Source organism: Episyrphus balteatus, chromosome 4, assembly GCF_945859705.1.
Source record: "Episyrphus balteatus chromosome 4, idEpiBalt1.1, whole genome shotgun sequence".
In the NCBI taxonomy this organism is placed as follows: Eukaryota; Metazoa; Arthropoda; class Insecta; order Diptera; family Syrphidae; genus Episyrphus; species Episyrphus balteatus.
Window position 1 is genome coordinate 70,005,170 of NC_079137.1, and position 18,427 is coordinate 70,023,596.

General features: G+C 28.0%; 1 protein-coding gene across 2 annotated transcripts in view; it reads right to left on the reverse strand.

The window, feature by feature from the left end:
• The window catches only part of LOC129918303 (high affinity cationic amino acid transporter 1-like), a 35,422-nt gene that overhangs the window by 8,196 nt on the left and 8,799 nt on the right, over positions 1–18,427 (reverse strand). Inside the window, exon 1 of one of the 2 annotated variants that reach the window (XM_055998768.1) lies at positions 9,497–9,696. The exons of the other annotated variant lie outside the window; for it this stretch is intronic. The gene's annotated coding sequence lies outside the window, so the exon portion shown is untranslated. Of the gene's footprint in view, positions 1–9,496; positions 9,697–18,427 lie in introns of those variants that run through there. 2 annotated transcript variants of the gene reach the window in all.

Sequence of the window (18,427 nt, forward strand, 5' to 3'; positions counted from 1 at the left end):
AGCCGCCACAGATTGAACGTCACAATATAACTGATAATATATTTATTTACCAAGTCAGGTGAAATTATATATTGATCCACTTATAAATTGTTATTATGTGGGTTAAAGAATGTATTGGTGATTAAAAATATGGTTTAATTAAGTGAGAAAAATATTAATTCATATAAACAAAATAAAATATATTTTAACGGTAATAAAATCCAATACAATTAGCAGGGGGTTATAATTGATGTAAAATCATGCTTAAATCTGTAATTTGTTTACTCTTTTATCAATAAAATATGAGTAGGTAGTTAAATTATGGATTTGAATCTGAAAAACAATTTTTTGAAATTTTAACTTTTCTAACAATAATTGTATGCAAGCAATCTGCTTGAACGCTTGAATCTGCTCTCTGTAAAAATACCCTATTCACTTGAAAGCAGAGTTGTAAAAATATTAATTGGATAAAAATGCATTTTAAATAAATAAAAAAAAATTTGCTTCAAAAAATATTTATTCCAACTGACAAAAAAGAATTTAATTGCAATATTTATTGCAACTAAAAATATTTTGCATTAAAAAAATGATTGCAACTGAAAAACTATATGCATTGAAAATAAAATTTTTATAGCATATAAAAATATTTTGCATTAAATAAAAATGTATTGCAAATAAAAAAATTTTTGCATTGAAAAAAAAAAATTCCATGCAATTTTTTTAAATATATCCATCGAATTTTTATAATTTTGAATATTTGATCATACGTTAGGTTCACTTTTAAAGTTTACATAGCTAATGTAAGAAATTCGATGAATATAAAAAATTTAAAATTTAATGCACACATTTTGAATTGTTTTTTTTTTTTTCAATGCAGAAAATGTTTTATTTGCAATAATTTTTTTTTTTTAATGCAAAATATTTTTAGTTGTAACAAATATTTTTTTTATCAGTTGCAATATATTTTTTTATGCAAATTTTTTTCAGTTGCAATAAATATTTTCTTTTACCTAATGTAATTTTTTTTATTCCCAATAAATATTTTTTTTTTAATTTGTACAATGGAATTCAAATGCTTAAAAAAAACGATTTCCAATTCTACTTGTTGTAACCAAAACATCAACTTTCGACAGTTAAATGTAACACAAATACGCTTTACATTACGAAAACAAATACTGGGAATAACACATTTTGTTTAGTTTAATTCCCAATGTCAAAGTCCCAGTCCAACTTAGCAAACATAAAACCGAAAACTACGGAAGGTCAAAACAAATGATTTAATCGACAGAATCAAATTATTTTTTTGTACTATTTTTGTGATTTTTGCAATGCAAAGCACGTTTTTAATTTTATTACAGAGAACTCAGTTGTGTGTGGTATTCCCAGAAGTAAAAGCCACTCGAGGGAGTGGAAAAAGCCTGCAAGGCATAGACCCTTTATAGCACTACACCACTTTTACTTTCACCATGTAAAAATTGCTATTTTATTTTTTTTTGTCTTTTAATGAATCAACACCATACGTTTTTACATCAACTAAATGATATTCAAATTGAAATGCTAATTCCGTTTTAGAATTTTTTACAAAATTGGTTTTAACAAAAAAAAAAGGATTTTATTGATTAAGCGGAATACCTATGTTATATTTTATTGATAAAGATTGTAAAGGTTTTAATTTCTCTTTTATAGGTAAATTGATTTTTTTTTATTTCGAAAAAAAAAAATAAATTGGACTTAATTTTAATTGGAAATATTTAAAACCATTGAATAAATTTGAATAAGCAGAAAAATATCCTTTTTTTTTTGTAAAGGTGAATTGATTAATCCGCTTTAAGGGTCTACATCTACATACATTTGAAAGGTTTTATTTTTTGTTCAATGCCAGAGAAAATTGGATAGCAAATGAAAATTTGTAATAATTATGCAAACCAGCCAATAAGCTAGGTACTACAAAAAATGTTTTCAATAGAGAAATTAGACTTTTTACTACCTTTTATTATTATTACTACCCTAAACATGCAGATTAAAAAATAGTTTCACGAAAGATCAGTTTTTTTTTTTTTAATTTAAAAAAGATATTAAGCTACTACTGAACAGTTAAGAGCAGGTAAAACGTTATCAAGACTACCAAAAATCCTGAAATTCGTCCGATATGATTTTGAATGTGCTCTGCTTGAGTATAGCTTTTTAAATATCTTTATTAAACATTTTGGATAAAATAAGATACACGAAAAGATAAGTGATTCAAATTCAAAACACACAAGTCTCTAGGTTAATAACAATTTTTTTAAGAATTGTCTGAGATAAATTGTAGCTTTCTAATTTGATTATTTTCGGGTAGTAACAACAATAAAAAGTTGAAATTTTTTTATATTTATCTCTGTTTTCTTCGAATGCAAAATTACACAAAATTTGTAAACAAAATTTATAAAATACAACGCAAATGCAAAGTAATATTGTTACCAAAATGTTTATTATGATCGCGTGTCAGTAACATTTTATAGAGTGTTAACCTATCTACTAAGTTTATTTATCATTCATTTAAATTTATCTTCAAATCATTTTCCCAAGTACCTTGTCATATGAGACTGAAACAAATAGTACCTATTGTATTTTTTTACGATCAAGTTTATCTTTCAAAAGGTTCACAAGTTAAACCAATTCAATATTAGCTTTTTTTTTTGGAACTTACATAAATATAGAACTATAAGGGAACTTGTTATCTAACTAGGTGGCATCCGTTGTTGTTTGTATAGTTTTTGAAAACAAATTCTATTTGTTAATCATTGAATGAAATAAATATAAACTTTGAAAATGCTACCATTAAGTCTAGAGTTATTGTTATTACTGCACAAAATTAAGAGCTTTTTGTGTATCGGCACACGTTAATATTTATCTATTTGCCAACGTTAACTAATAAATAAGAGTTTGAATATTTATATTTGTTAGATAAATGTTTTAAGTCTTTTAAGATTATTTTAAGCCTTCTGTCAAACAACTATCTTGAGTAGAAAATCCTTTAATTTTGATAAAAATTAATTGATTTGTTTTTTTATTTAATATTCTTCAATGGGTTTTTATAATAACTCTGTAAGACTCAAGGAGATTAAAAATTTAGATTCAATATGTATTAAAATTTTTAATTGTAGTATCAAAAGTGGTAGGTAATTTATTATCAAGATCTACAAAAAAAATTATAATTCGGTTTTCGAAAAATTTAGTTTTAAATACAAAAAATTTGTTTTTGATAAATTTCACTTCCGATTTATGCAGGTTATAAAAACGGAATTAGATGTTTTTTTTTTTCAATTTTTACTTGCGATATAGGTACTATATATCAAGTTATGCATTTGTACAAAAACAAAAAGCGAGATAGCATTTTTCCATTACATTACGATGGTAGAAAATGCCAAAAAAGTGGGTCCCGGAAGTCCGTCTGTCCGTCCGATTGATTTCAAACTTGGTATGCAGCATTATTTGTTGACTCTCCAGACGGGTTTTTGGACCAAAAATAACGGTACTTGTCATATTTTGTTTAAAAAATTCAAATGTAAGTTTAAAGACAAGGTCTTACTCCTAATAAAAAATTTTTACTTGCTCTATAGGGCAAGTATTGGTTTCGTGCAGAAAAAAAAATTCGAGGTTTTAATCAAAACCAACATTACGATGATGGAGAAGATCAAAAAAGTAGTTTTCGTCATGCCGTCCGTCGGTCTGTGCGTCTGTGCGTCCATCTGTACATCGAGCTAGGGCCTAAACAGGTGGATGGATTTGCTTGAAACTTGGTACAGATAATTTTTGCGTAATTTCCTAGGTCTGTTTTTTTTATTTTTTTAATATCTCCTTTTTAACGCATACCTCCCATATACCGTTTTTGAGGTATTGCACTTTTCTCGAAAACGGCTCTAACGATGTCGATAAAATTGTATATACGTAATGGTCTTATAGATCCTAACAAAACTGCGTTTTTAGTTTTTCTCAAAAAATTCGGAGAACGGAAATATGGCGTTGCCATTTTGCAAAAATTGACATATTTTTTAGGTTCATATATTCAATCGAAGCATAAGCTAATTTTATTCAAAATTTACAGACAACTAATTCTTTTCATTTTGAAATGTAAACTAATTTTTTTTTTAAGTTATAAAAAATTGAAAAATTTAATTTTCTTAACATTCGATTTAAAAAAAAATTTTTTTCGAAACTTAACAAAATCTTAAATTTACAATAGATATTTAAGATAAAGACACTTTGAACTACAAGAGCAAGTACGTGCGACCTAGTCGTGCATTTTATTTTTTTTTTTAAATCATTATTAACGGTACCTGCCATAGAATAGTTTTTTTTTCAAATCTCCGAAACTGCTTATTCGATTTCAACGAAACTTTATGTGAAGAAGCATTTATATAATTTTAATATAACCCAAAAATAAAATTTCAAAAAAAAATAATTTTTGGATTTTTCAAGTTTTCGAAAACGGGACATTGAATTTTTTTGAAATTTTGTTTTTAGATGTTGATTAGTGATTACCAATTTTATTTTAAGACTTTTTTTCCAAAAAATTATTTATAAAAAATAGTTTTTTAAAAAACGGCTCTTACGATTTTGAAATTTTTTTTTCTAAAAATGCATCTTAATACATCAATCAAAACTGCATACTTGTTTTGGAGGGCAATTTGATTTCAGATATTACTTAATTTTTTTTTTTAAACGATAGTAGGTACTTATATTTTCCAAATTTCTATATAAAAAGTCTTAAAAATTTAAGCAACTTGAACTCTAAGAGCAAGTTCGTGCAACCCAGTCTTGCATTTTATTTTATTTTACATTTACCAAAACTTTTATTTTGAATGATATTCCCTTAAAAATAAGCAAAAATATTGTAATTTTTTATTGTAATTTGTTGGTGGAACATTTGCTATTATAAAACTCTACAAACATTTTCAAGTAACATAGTTGTGTTATTAATTTTATTTTTAAAACAAATAATATTTTACTAAATTAAGTGTGAAAGAAAATAATTGTTTAAAATTAGTAGTTTTTAATGTTCTAATTTTGAAGCACTTCGAACTTCGAAGTTAATTACTTGTTCAAATTTAATAGCGAAATATTATTTTTCAAAGATCCATTTCCCTTCTAGAAATATCTGCCCAGATACGGTCTTGACTGACCCAATAAAATTATAGAAATAAAATCAATTAAACTTTCATTTAAATTCATTGACAAAATTCAATATTGTTTGGTGATTTATATATCATTGTGACTCTTGTTGTTGTCGGCGGAGTCTTCAATCATATATTTTTTTTTTTATTTATTTAAGATGATTCAGCAGCATGTCACAAGAACACACAAGAGTCGATTATTCAGTTTAATTAACTTTAAATATTTGACCAGGTCAATTTGCAAACATTGACTCTCTTTAATTTGAATTTAAGTTATCCATGAAAGTATAGATAACCAACTAACCATTTTTCGAACCTTCAAATTTTGAGTGGTTGTTAGGTTGTTAAATTCTTTAGTATTCTTTAAGTTCCCAAGTTTGAATTTACATTCAATTAATAAAGAATTTAAATGCAATTATTCGTTTGTGGAATATAAACAAAGTTAAGTAAACAAAAATTTGATGTCAAGCAGGGGCGTAGACAGGATTTTTTTAAAGAAGGGGCTTGGTTTAAAACCTCCTGAGAAGTTTTGTAAACAAAGATAGATCTGATTTAGAGAACAAGAAGTTAGACCGTATTTTCTTTCTTATCAAAACTAAGTTTTTTTTTTATTCGTAAAAAAAAATATACGTTATCAGTTATTTCTTAATTCCTTTCATTAAAATTCTCAATTTATCATTTGAAGTGCAGACATCAGGTTTTCTGTTCAAATTCCACTTCAGAGTTACGCGAGTCGCATTAGGTTGTGACAACAAGTAGTTAAGAATTTAAGTAGCCACCTATTTTGCATGAAGTAAACAATTTTGTTTTCTAAACAAAACCAAACCATGTTATTATTATTAAGTGTCTCCTCTTGACAAAATCCGATATCCCTAATTTAAATATTTAAAGGTGGTTATTCGATGATTTTAGATTTAAATTTATTAAATTATATAAACCACCTTAATAAATATACATAGGTCACCACATCATGTTGTTTTTTTCTAAAAAAAAAATAAAACTTTTGTGTGTGTGATTTTAAACAAAGCTCCAAAATTTAACCACAAACATTAAATATGGTTGAAATGATGGTTTTTCATATTTCATTACAAATTTTATAAAATAATTTCATAAAAAAAAATGAATTTTAGATTTAGAATGCATTTTGTTTTATGAGCTTGTGGTGTTTTGGTTTAATTCTAGATTTTTTTTTAGATATAATTGCTAACCACATCAAAAATATAATAAATTAGGTATTTTATTCTATAAAATGCATAAACACAATTTAGATATAGGGATGCGTAGCGTATATGGATATGATGTAGACCACAATTCTGTTATTTAATTTTTGTATTGTATTGTGTTTTATATCCTGTTTTATATGGCTTTAGAAAAGTATTGTGCAGTTTAAATTATTTAGAATTAAAAATTATGTGCTTACTATGATTCACAAAGAGTCATTTGAAGCTCAGCTAATAACAATTTTGAATGAGGCAAATATTTCTATAATATCTTAGCAATTTTCAAAAAAACTGTTTTTCTTTTTCATTAGCATAATAAAACCTACTAACTGTAAATAATAAAAAATTTGCTTTAACACTTGTTGTGTTAAATATTTGTTTTAATAATTAATAACACTACTCTGTTATATTTAACAAAATAAGACTAACTTGATTCCTTATTAAAATATTTGTTGACAACAAGTTTGATCAAATTTGAATTAATTAGCATGTTTTTTGTCATGCCATCTATTATTATTTGCAATGCTAATTTTTTTAGCACGCTTATTGAATGAAATATGGAAGTGCACTGTTACGAATGTTAATTTATACAAAAAAATTTACTATTTTGTCATTGTTTCATTCAAAAAAATTTTGAGCGTAGGATTTGCCTTAAACTTGTATTGATTGTGATTTTGAGGACAAAAGATTTCTTTCAATGTCAATGTGCCGATTTCTCTTCTATATTTTTTTTATTTATAATTAAAGCCACTGTCTTTCTTAAAAAAAAAAAAAAACAATTTTTTGAATAAAAAAGAGGTGTTTACGTACATTAATTAAATGGCATTCCGGAAACGCTTGTTTTGGAATGAATGTATATTCAAATAACATTTTTTTCCCTGATACTAGGTCATTTTAATTCTAATGCGAACAAAGAAAAATATAAAAAAAATATTTATCGAACTGTCATTTCCGTGATAGTGGTTTCCAAAAAATTCAGTTCAGGGAACGCATCTTTACATATTATGAGACGGACAATATTGAAATTCTGTTTCAATACTTATATATAAAAGAAAAATTATAAAGCGGTAAAGTTTTCATAAAAAAAATATTACTCATACACCACAGTGACTCAAAGTTTTCACAAAATTGATGAATCACTGAGGTTCAAATATTTATTACAATTGACTTTTGTTGTTGATAGTAGGTAAGAATTTATAATGTCAAATGTAAAAAGTATGTTTTTGAAAGGTGATTAATACTTTCACAAGTAAAATTTCGAGAATTCAGAAATTTTACTTTCCGAATAGTTTTTTTTTTTCAATCAGAGTTGTTTCCACATAAGTGGAAAGTAGTGAAAATGACATGTAGTGGTGAAGGCACGATGTTGGAACTGCTTTAATTATACTGGAACAAAAGGGTTTTGTTTTACTAAGATTGATGAACTTTTCTAAAGGTTTTTGGGGTTCTGAACTCGAACTCGACAAAAAAAAAATTTCTACCAGTCCGCGTTTTCGAGATATTTCCATTTCAAAATCTCAATAATCGATTATTTGCTTCATTTTAAGTATTTTCCTAGTACCTATCTATATGACTTAAACTAGAGGTGCTCGAAAAATCTGTTGGCAATTTCGAAATCAGTGATGCCAAATTACTAAAAAAAAACAGTTAAGAAACTTCATAAAACATAAAAAAAAGGTGCAAGTTTGCTTACCAGTGCTATAATACTGGCCAACAATTTTCAACTTTTTAAAATTTTTGGGGTAATTTCATACTTTTTTTTTTTTTAGATTTTATTATTGGGTACAAGCGTTTTTTAAGTTTTGTTGGAAGAATTTGGAAACAGAGTTGGAATTCTGTTAGCTAACACTCCTCAGAGGAATTAATGGATTTGTAGCTTCGTTTTTCAAAACTTATTTTGTTAAGTATTGTAAAAAAGTTAGGTACATTACATTTTTTTAAAATTTTTTGTTTTCAATTGGTTTCTGCGATTTGAGTATTTCAGTAAATAATAGAAGCTGTAAAGCTTAATAAAAACCTACGTTATTAAAATTTTTAAGTTTCTGTTTTTTTTTTTTGCAACAGAATTTAGAAGAGTAATTTCTATCTTCGTGACCTTTTTCTTATAATATTGAATCCTAAGCGGGCTTTAGGTCTTTATTGAATCTAGATTATAGATTATTTATCGACGTTTCGACGTTTCGAACGTTCGAACGTTCGAAACGTCGATAAATAATCTATAATCTAGATTCAATAAAGACCTAAAGCCCGCTTAGGATTCAATAGAATTTAGAAGAGTATTGAAAATGATATTGCTTAGTTCCTGTAGTTCAATAAGATTGTATTTGTAAATTTATTTGAGGAATTAACTGGTCACTAACCAATGGATTAACCGATTAAGTCCATTACTTATATCTATTGACACGGTCAGTATTTTCGTAAAAACTTAAAAAGATGTGTTTTTCTTAAAAATGTTTTAAGAACGCAAAAAGGCAATCTTTTAACGAATCTCTAAATTTGATTTAAACAACCCAAAATTCCGTCACATGTTCACTGAGTTGTAGCTGGTGGAATACGACAAGGCTCTTATTTCAGCCGACCATTTCCATGGTTTGCTTTGATTTTTAGTTTTGTCACTTGTCTGGAGGAAATATTGGAATCATTTACGTTCATTTTTTTATGTTTAAGCTTCAAATTCCATAATCCCTTGAAAATAATACAACACGCAAAATGTACTTAGCGTTAAGTTGGTCATGAATATGAACATGAACTTTTTTCGAAACTAAGAGTTATTTTTAATATTAATATTTTTATCAATAGTTTTACAGTACAATAAAATAACCTATATACTATACGATCAAAAAAAAATTCAAGGTACCTATATTTCAAAATTATTAAAAAAAAGTTAGCATATTTCTGGCTTTTATCCAAAAAAAAAATCTCCATGACAACTGTGTGTCACACATAAATAAAAATGTTAACCATCACGTGTGAATAAAATAAATTAAAAACAATTCACTCCCCCATATAATATATCATGCTGTTATAAATACAAATTACAAAAATTTAAACAAAAAAAATAAAATGCTTAAAGGTATATAGAAAAAAACAAAAAAAAAAAAGGTTATAACACGATGCACGACACAAATCGTCAGTACTTACCGACTTACACAATACAAAAAAAAAAACTTTTTTAATTTTCAACTAAAATATTTTAATTCGCCACGTTTATTATAAAAAAAAAATAATAAAATAAACGTAAACAAGTAAAACGATTAAAAAATTTATTTTACAAAAATAAAAAAAAGTAAAAACAAATTTGCAAATTAATCACAGACTATTATATACTCCATCGCCCACACTCTATATAAGGTACACAATGTGGTGGAAGTGATGGAAAGTAGGTAAAGGTACTGCTTTAATGTCAGTGTCAGACACAATATTGATGCATCATTTTAGAGGAGTTGTAGGTAGACCACACAAAATAATTAATATAATTTCAATTATCTATTTCTTAAGCGCACTGTTATTATTGATGTGGAGGTGGAGTTCCATCACGAGGCTAAGTGTCAGTTTAACCGCTCATTAAGCCGCTTAATCTCCCTATTTCTGGCACCTTATATTGTTGTTTACATAATCAAATTGTCTTGGTAAACAGTAGAATCTCTTTAACATGGGTCACACTTTATAAAATTAGAAAGAAAGGAATTTTGACATCAGCATTGATCAGCTATGATGTGTCTTCTGGTCGAAATATATTAAGTCTATTTGGGTACTGCCTAAAACAGAAGTTTTTCAACATTTTTAACCCAATTCCTGTTTGGGTAGGTAGTCTAAGATTGTGCATTTTTTTCGCAAAAAAGATAGCCGCGAGAGAGAAAATAATTTTCCCTTCTTGCGAATTTCTGCCCAAAATATTTCTTCGGACAAAAATCTGAAATCTGTAAAAGGTAGTGCTTTCTATGTTTTTCTTTATTTTTTCTTTTAAAATACATATTATATGAAAAAATTAAAAAATGAAAATGTTTGAAAAACAATACAAAAAGTTTTGATATTTTTCGTTTCTATATTTTTTTTTACAATTGATGTTGTTGAAAAAGTAGCAGAAAATTTTTTGCTAAAAGCGTTTGGGTACTTTAACACAATTTTTTCACTCCTTAAAATTTGACAGTTTTCATATTTTTTTCCAAAAAGAACCCAAAAAGACCTATTGTCAACGTGTAAAACCTTCTTTTATATTCTTTTTTTGTGTCTTTAAGGCTCGGTGCACTGCACACTTGGTTTTTTTGATATTGGAGGTAACGATGTGTCAATCTAATAACACTTGTAGGAAAAAAAAAATGTCGGAAGAAAGAACTTTGTTTGGTGATTTGAATTGACTTTAGTGTGCTGAACTGTTTACAGATTTATTCTTTCACGTCTAGTTTTTGAGCTATACTCATCACAATTTTAGCTATAAAGTCTTAAAAACTAATTTTAAACTCAATTCTTTTTTATGTCTGTGCGTCCATCTGTACATCGAGCTAGGGCCTAAACGGATGGACGGATTTGCTTGAAACTTGGTACAGATGATTTTTACGTAATTCGTTAGACCTTTTTTTATTTTTTAATATCCCCTTTTTAACGCATATCTCCCAATTAACGTTTTCGAGGTATTGCAATTTTCTCAAAAACGGCTCTAACGATTTTTATTAAATTTGGTGTACGTTTTAGTCTTATTAATTCTAACAAAACTGCGTTTTTAGTCTTTTTTCTCAAAAAATGCGGAGCACGGAAATATGGCGTTGCCGTTTTTTGCAAAAATTGCCATATTTTTAAAGTTCCTATATTTCATCAAAGCATAAGCCAATTTAACAAAATCATAAATTTCCAATAGATATTTAAGATATCGATACTTTGCACCACAAGAGCAAGTCGTGCATTTTATTTAAATATTTTAGAGTACAAAAATTAAATACTTTTAGAACGTTTTAATATGGCGTTTTGAGATTTCATAAGTAGGTAGTATAGTTTAAAAAAAAAAAAATTAACGGTGATGTAATTCAAAAAAGTGTTTTTTACCTGTTAATATTCAATTATTTCAAAAAATTGACGTGCCATTGAAATTTTGACTTCGGATTCTTAGCACACAAAAATCCTTTAGAAAAGTAGGGGTTGATTCAAGCTCTATTTTCGTTGCCAGTGTAATTGATGCAACAGGTCAAGTGGTACCCCTGCGATGTAGTCTTATAGCATTTTTGACCTTAAAGCTCGGTCCCGGTGCAAACGTGCGTTTTTTTCACACCATTTGAGTATACACAAGATCGGTGGCACTGCTTCAATCAACTGATAAATGTTACCACTTGTGCGATGGCGTTGCGGGAAAAAAACTCGCAGATTCCCAAAAATACCGCTGCGTCGCCACAGCGTTACCGCACTCTTTTATGATTTCTGTAGAATCAAATAACTGCGTCATGCGTCAAAAAAAACGCATGTGTGCACCGGTCTTTTTGTATTGTATTTTAATCTTGTTTAATGGTTGGAAACAGTAAGATAAGTTTCAAAAAGTTATTCCAAGCATATCGTCATCTTATAAAGTTTGTTTAGCGTTCTTTTTATGCCTTTAAGGTCCAGTGCACACTAATGTTTTTTTTTTTAATTCAATGACGCAGTGATTTGGTTTTAACTGTACTCAGGCACACTTGAGGTGACGCTGAGGTGATCTATCGAGCGAAAACGCTGCTGTGGGTTGAAATTCCGGGAAAAACGTAACGGGATGTCAAAGCTTCATCGCCAAGTATGTGTTTATGAATTATTATTAATTTAACCTTCAAAAAAAGCAAGTATGCATTGGGTCCAAGAACAAAACACTAAACTCTGAATTCTGAGAGCCTATCAATCATGAGAGTATGTACTGTTAGCCACAAGAAAAAGACTGATACAAAAAAAAAAAAAACAAACCCATCTGTTCGATGGCGGTAAAAACGATTGAATTTGGATATACACACAAAAATATTGAAGGCTAAAAATGAACTAAAAGCCTTGTAAGTCGTTTTAAATAATAAAGCTTTAAGTCTCTCTTTCGCTCTTTGTTTCTATTTTAACTGTTCAACCTGCAATAAACTAGCTTCAAATGCTACGTCTCACAAGTTGTCCATAACAGCTGGTAATGTTGGTGGCTGCCTATGATTTTGCTATCCGATGTGATTTGACTTTCAATGAAAAATAACTTAACCAAGTTTGAATGCGGAATTTCATATTAGCGCATAGCCGATTAACTTTTTTTTGGGATGTATTATGACATTGACGTGACCCAAAGATGGTTGAATCCGACTAAATTGGATTTTATCACGCCATAATTAGATTTTAACGCAATAAATTCCAAAACTCAAACTTCCAATTCAATATAAAATGAATTTATTATAGACAAAAAAAAAAAAAAAACAAAAATTCCAATCCATTAGAACCTTAACGGTTATTCTATATAGAATTCATAAAATCTATATTTTTAGTTTGGTATACCTAGTTTATATTAATAACCCTTTTTAGGTTATGGTTTACTGGTTTGGTTGTAGCTATTTCTATGTTTCTAAAAGTTCTAATAAACCAATTGTCCAGGAACAAAAAAGACTATATTGGCCCATAGAGAACAGAACATAGAGAGGACATTACTAGTCAATTAGAATTAATTGAAATTGAAATAATGAACTAATTGACATCCTGAACGCAATTATTGTTTGTAAAACATGCTTTGCTCTTCGAAGCTATTTTTCAGACTCTACCACACCATACAGGAAATTCATTTTAACAGTCAATTTCACTTACAATAAAACACAAATAAATATGTATATATTTTTTGGTCCTACAAAATTGTGTCCTTTTCCACATAGAATTTATATAGTTCATCATCATTCGTCCTAATCAAAAATAAAGATAACACATAACAAATATAGTTACAAAAAAAAATTAGGTTTGTTTTATTCACAGGAAAATGTAATAAAACGCAATGTTGGTCAGTAAAATTTATAGAGAAAATTTATTATTGTTTTTTGACAACCCAGACCAGACGATCGACTATATGGACACGACGACGGACGACGGAAATCGATGATGATATAAAATTTGATTGGGAATTCGAGAGAGAGAGTATAATTTTCGAATATAATGAATACAATAATACAGATTGGTAATTACGACACATACACATTCACACAATGTATGGATACAATGAAATTTGAATTTTAATAAATAATAAAGAAAAAAAAATATCCAATATTGACCTTTTGGCGAATATGCGTGATAATAAACTCTGGAAAATAAATTGAAATTGTCGATTGATGAACTGTAAAAAAATTAATATCAATTAAATCGTATATTGACATGAGACTACCTATTTAAAATATATTTTTTCGGCATATCATTCAATGACCATGGGAGAAATGAATGAGAAAAGGCTTTAATTGTTATCGACTTAGCAACTGTATAGCCAAACACATGTCAAAATATTGCATTAAATTGGCAAGGGGGCATATTATAAAGGAGAATGAATGAAGTATTAGATCTTCGATAGGGTAAATTGTGAATAGTCTTGTAAGTTTAAAATTAGATTTTGAAAAAATAAAATGCACGACTGGGTCGCACGTACTTGCTCTTGCAATTCAAAGCACTTTTATTTTAGTTTTATCTTGTAGAATCAAAGAACTGCCTCTGCATACATTTTAAAGAAATTTGGTTGACGTAGGGGAAGAGTCGACTTGGAGGTTGGAGACCACATTTTTGTTAAATTTTTTTTTTATTGACTTTTTTGAGAAAAACTAAAAATGCAGTTTTATTGCAATTACTTTGAATATTACGTAGGAAAAGTTTAATCAAAATCATTACAGCCGTTTTTAAGAAAATTGCAATAACTCGAAAATGTTGTATGGGAAGAGCCAACATCAGCGATTTAAAAAATACCATATTTCCACCATGCGTATTTCTTGAGAAAAACTATAAAAACCCACTTTTGTTGGAACTATTTACAGCATTACGTGTGTTAAATTTAATCAAAATCGTTAGAGCCGTTTTCGAGAAAATTGCATTATCTCAAAAATTTTGTATGTGAGAATGTGAGATACACGTTTAAGCGAGATATTAAAAAACAAAAAAAAACTAACCTTGGAAATTACGAAAAAAACATCTATACCAAATTTCAAGACAATCCGTCTACCCCTTTAGGCTGTAGCTACTTGTACATATGGACGCACCGACCGCCGCCGCACCGACGCGACGCACAGACCGACGGACGTCATTACTAAACCCACTTTTTTGGACTTCTCCATTATCGTAATTTTAGTTTTGATTAAAACCTCGAAATTTTTTTTTTTGACATGAAACCAATATTGCAAGAAAAAATACTGTAAGGATTAAAATAGTATTTTCAGTATTTTGCCTGTGTTCTTTTGTTGAGGTTTGCCTCCAGGAAATTACCAGAATACTTTAGTTGAATGGCATACATTCTACAAGTCTTTTGATAAACCCCAAAATCATATCGTTAAAAAACACCGACTTAAAAACAAAACAAAAAAAGAAGAACTGCAGTCAATATTAATAATTAACACCGGAAAATTGTAAATCACAGCCGATATTGAGAAATCGCAGTGGAAATCGGTGAATTGTATTCGAGAAATAGTAAATCTCACTTGAAACTACGCAATCGCACTCGAAGATGATAAATCGCATCTGAAAACTGGTTAACCGTACCCGAAATAGCTTAATTGCAACTTGAACTTGTAAATCGCAAACGATAAATTTATGAATAGCAATTTACACTCGTTAAGTGTACCTGTAAAAAATAAATCGCAGCTCACAAATCGCAAGCAAAAGTAGTAGGTTGCGATGTGGTTGTTAAATCGCATATAAAGCTGATAAAACCCAGCCAACACTGGCTAGTCACGGTTAAATTGCAACCGAAGAAACTTTGAAACTTTTAAATCCTAGCTGAAACTGGTAAAGTGCAGGCTGAACTGGTAATTAGTTTTGCGTAAACCGATTTCAATTAAATCTTTTTTAAGTCCCGGGAAAATAGGGCCACGGTACGGGTCAGAAAAATTAATGAAATTCCTCCATAAAGTAGGCATAAACGCCCATAAAAAAATAACATCAAGCTAAATTTAGAAAATAAAATGTTAAAAATTATGTTACACTATTAAAATAGCATAAAACTGTAATGCCTAATTTCATAAAGCCTTTATAAATATTTATTAGGGTTTTACATCCTAAAATGACTTTTGTTTAATACAATAACAAAAACGTCATTCAAAACCTGTTAATTATAAAATCGGATATAAAAAATTCTATTTTAAAAAATTTCCAAATTGGTTAAGTAGGTACAGTTTTCATAAAAGTCAATATCAAAACTGCATGAATGAAAATGGGAACGAATTCACCTTTCGAAGTGCAAAAGTCGCTGCAATTACCTACTTATTTAATTGTAAGTAACATTTTCTTAAATGGTGTAAATCTACTGTTCGCATTTCGTTTGCAGTAATTAACGAATCAGAAGTTTAAACCCTTAGTATGTATTAAATTCATGAATTATTCTTCTACAAAAGAAAATTCTGTTTAACTCATGAAAAATGTCAACAAAATACATAATTGCATTCCAATAAATTTCATCACAAATTGTTCTGATATTTGATATTAATAAAAAATTTAAGTTAATGTTAAAATTGAAAAGTCACATTCCATAAGCTTTATTCATCAAAACAGAAAAAAAAAGAACATTAAATTTAAAGATTAAAAGGTCATGCAATTATATAGCATTGTCATGTGATTCCTTAAAAAAAAAAGTGTGTAAATGGTCAATTTGATATAATAAATGTATATTTACTACTTTTTTATTTTTTTTTGTTGTTGTTGACATAATTTATTATAGAAACAAAAATACTGCTAAAATTGCATGTAATTTTCTCATTAATATTAATAATATATATAAAATAAACGACTATATGCTTTACTTTCCGCATAAACAAATTCAAATTTCCACGAGAAAATTACAATAAGTTCCGCTCTTTTCAATTGAAATTCATCAAATGAAGAGAGAAAAAAAAACAGCGAACGAATTAAAAACCCTGTGAATAATTGAAAGACTAATTAAATTCGTGTACCAACTGATTGAACAGGTTGGTAATCCACCTTGGATTCGGTATATTACAAACTCCCACTATTTTTTTTTTTTTTTTGTTTTTCAATTTGTAAAACGATAAAATAAATGATTTTGATATGTTGTTGTATGACGAGTATATTGATGGGTTTCAAATGGCCTCTCGTTTACATAGGAAAATATTTTTTGTTGTTTCGTTTTTAATTTAAACAACAAAAACGCTTATTTTGCAATAATATTATGCGCATTTTTTTGTGTTTCATTGAGTGCATTTAATGTTTTTACATATATATTTTATTGAATAGATTTTATGATTGTTATGTTATTTTGTGTGTAAGGACTTTGGGTAAAACAAGCTTGTTCGAACTTCAAAATCTTAGGTTTTGTACAACGCAATTTGAGGGTGCGTTCATTAGCTGATTGTTAACTTTCCATTGTGAGTCAAACATGCGTTCCGGAAAAGAGATTTTTTTAATTTAATGGCATGACCTGTAATATCGACTTTAAGAGAAAACTTATTTTTTTTTCTAAAATATTTCATTTTTTTAAAGAATGATTAAAAAACCCAAACAATATGTAGTAAATTTATGTCAAATTTAAGAAACGTTCCGAAAAAGCTGTTTTTTTTAATCAAAAAATCATATGGTGTTAAAAAGTTATTATGCATTGGAACTTACTTTCCGTTTTTCATGAGAGTCAAGAATCAAAATGAAAATATTTTCAGTGAAGGGTGTTTTTTTTTTAGTGACATACTTTTGAACCTTAAATTAATTGGAATTAGTTTTATCTTGAAAAATTGGACTGAAAAGATTTTATCTACTGAGAAAGTAAAGAATATTGACATTTTTAAATTTAAAAAAAATTATAACTCAAAAAATCCTCCAAGAAAGAAGTGCTCCAGATTTAAAATCAATAAAATAGGGGCAACCATTCTGTAGATTGTCATTTATTCTTTCCACTTTATTCCAAATTAAAAGTTACAAGTGAACAATAAACGATAAAAGTTTCTACACGATTGTTTTACGAAGTATATTTATGCAAAAACACTTTAAGAAATTAAAAAGAAATATTTTAATTAAATTCATAACTCTGATTGTACTCACATGTCACGTCTCAAAAATCAACATCTTGTCGAACTTGTTCTTCAATATAGATAGAAATCGGCATTAATCATTCCATACAAAAAAAAAATCACCCAAGAAAGTAAGATACATTTATTCTCATTTATTCATAAGCTTATAATTCTGCCGGAAGTGAGTTGAAAGAAGAAAATCAGCAAACTTAATGTTGCACATTTTTTATACTTTCATATACCTTTGTTTATCTACTTCCAAAAAAAGGTACATTAAGGTCACTTAATGGATTCATGCATACATATTAGGAACCTCTTTATTAAATCTATCGAAAAACTAATTTTTGATATACATTAAGGTGGTCCTTATATTGCTTTTTGCCGAAATTTCACGGTGGATAGCCATCAATTATGTAGTTCTAAATAGCGAAAAAAATATTCTCTATATTTTATTTCAACTGACTTGTCTCCCGGTACAATCCGGAAAACCCTTTATAAAATTAGAAAAGGAAAAGGAGAGGAAGGGAGCCAAATAAAAATCTAAAAAAATTAGGGAAATTTTTTTAGCATTTCCAAATTAGCGAACATTTTACAGTATTTGCAACCTGATGGGGGCTATTCAACTTTGAGTCCCAAATAAGGACCACCCTAATGTACATACTTTAAACAACTTATCAGTTTTCTGACAAATTTAGATCAAAAATTTTATTGTTTTTTACCAATCGAAAGCACCATTTTTAATGGCATTCAAATTGTTTGTCTTGACTAAGCACAATTAGCTATGTACCTATGTAGTTCAAAAAGTTTAATGAAGAGGTCTAAAGAAGTAGAAATTTCGTCCGTGTAGCGATATCTATATTTCCCATTTTGAAGTTATTGAAATTTTATCAAAAACGGG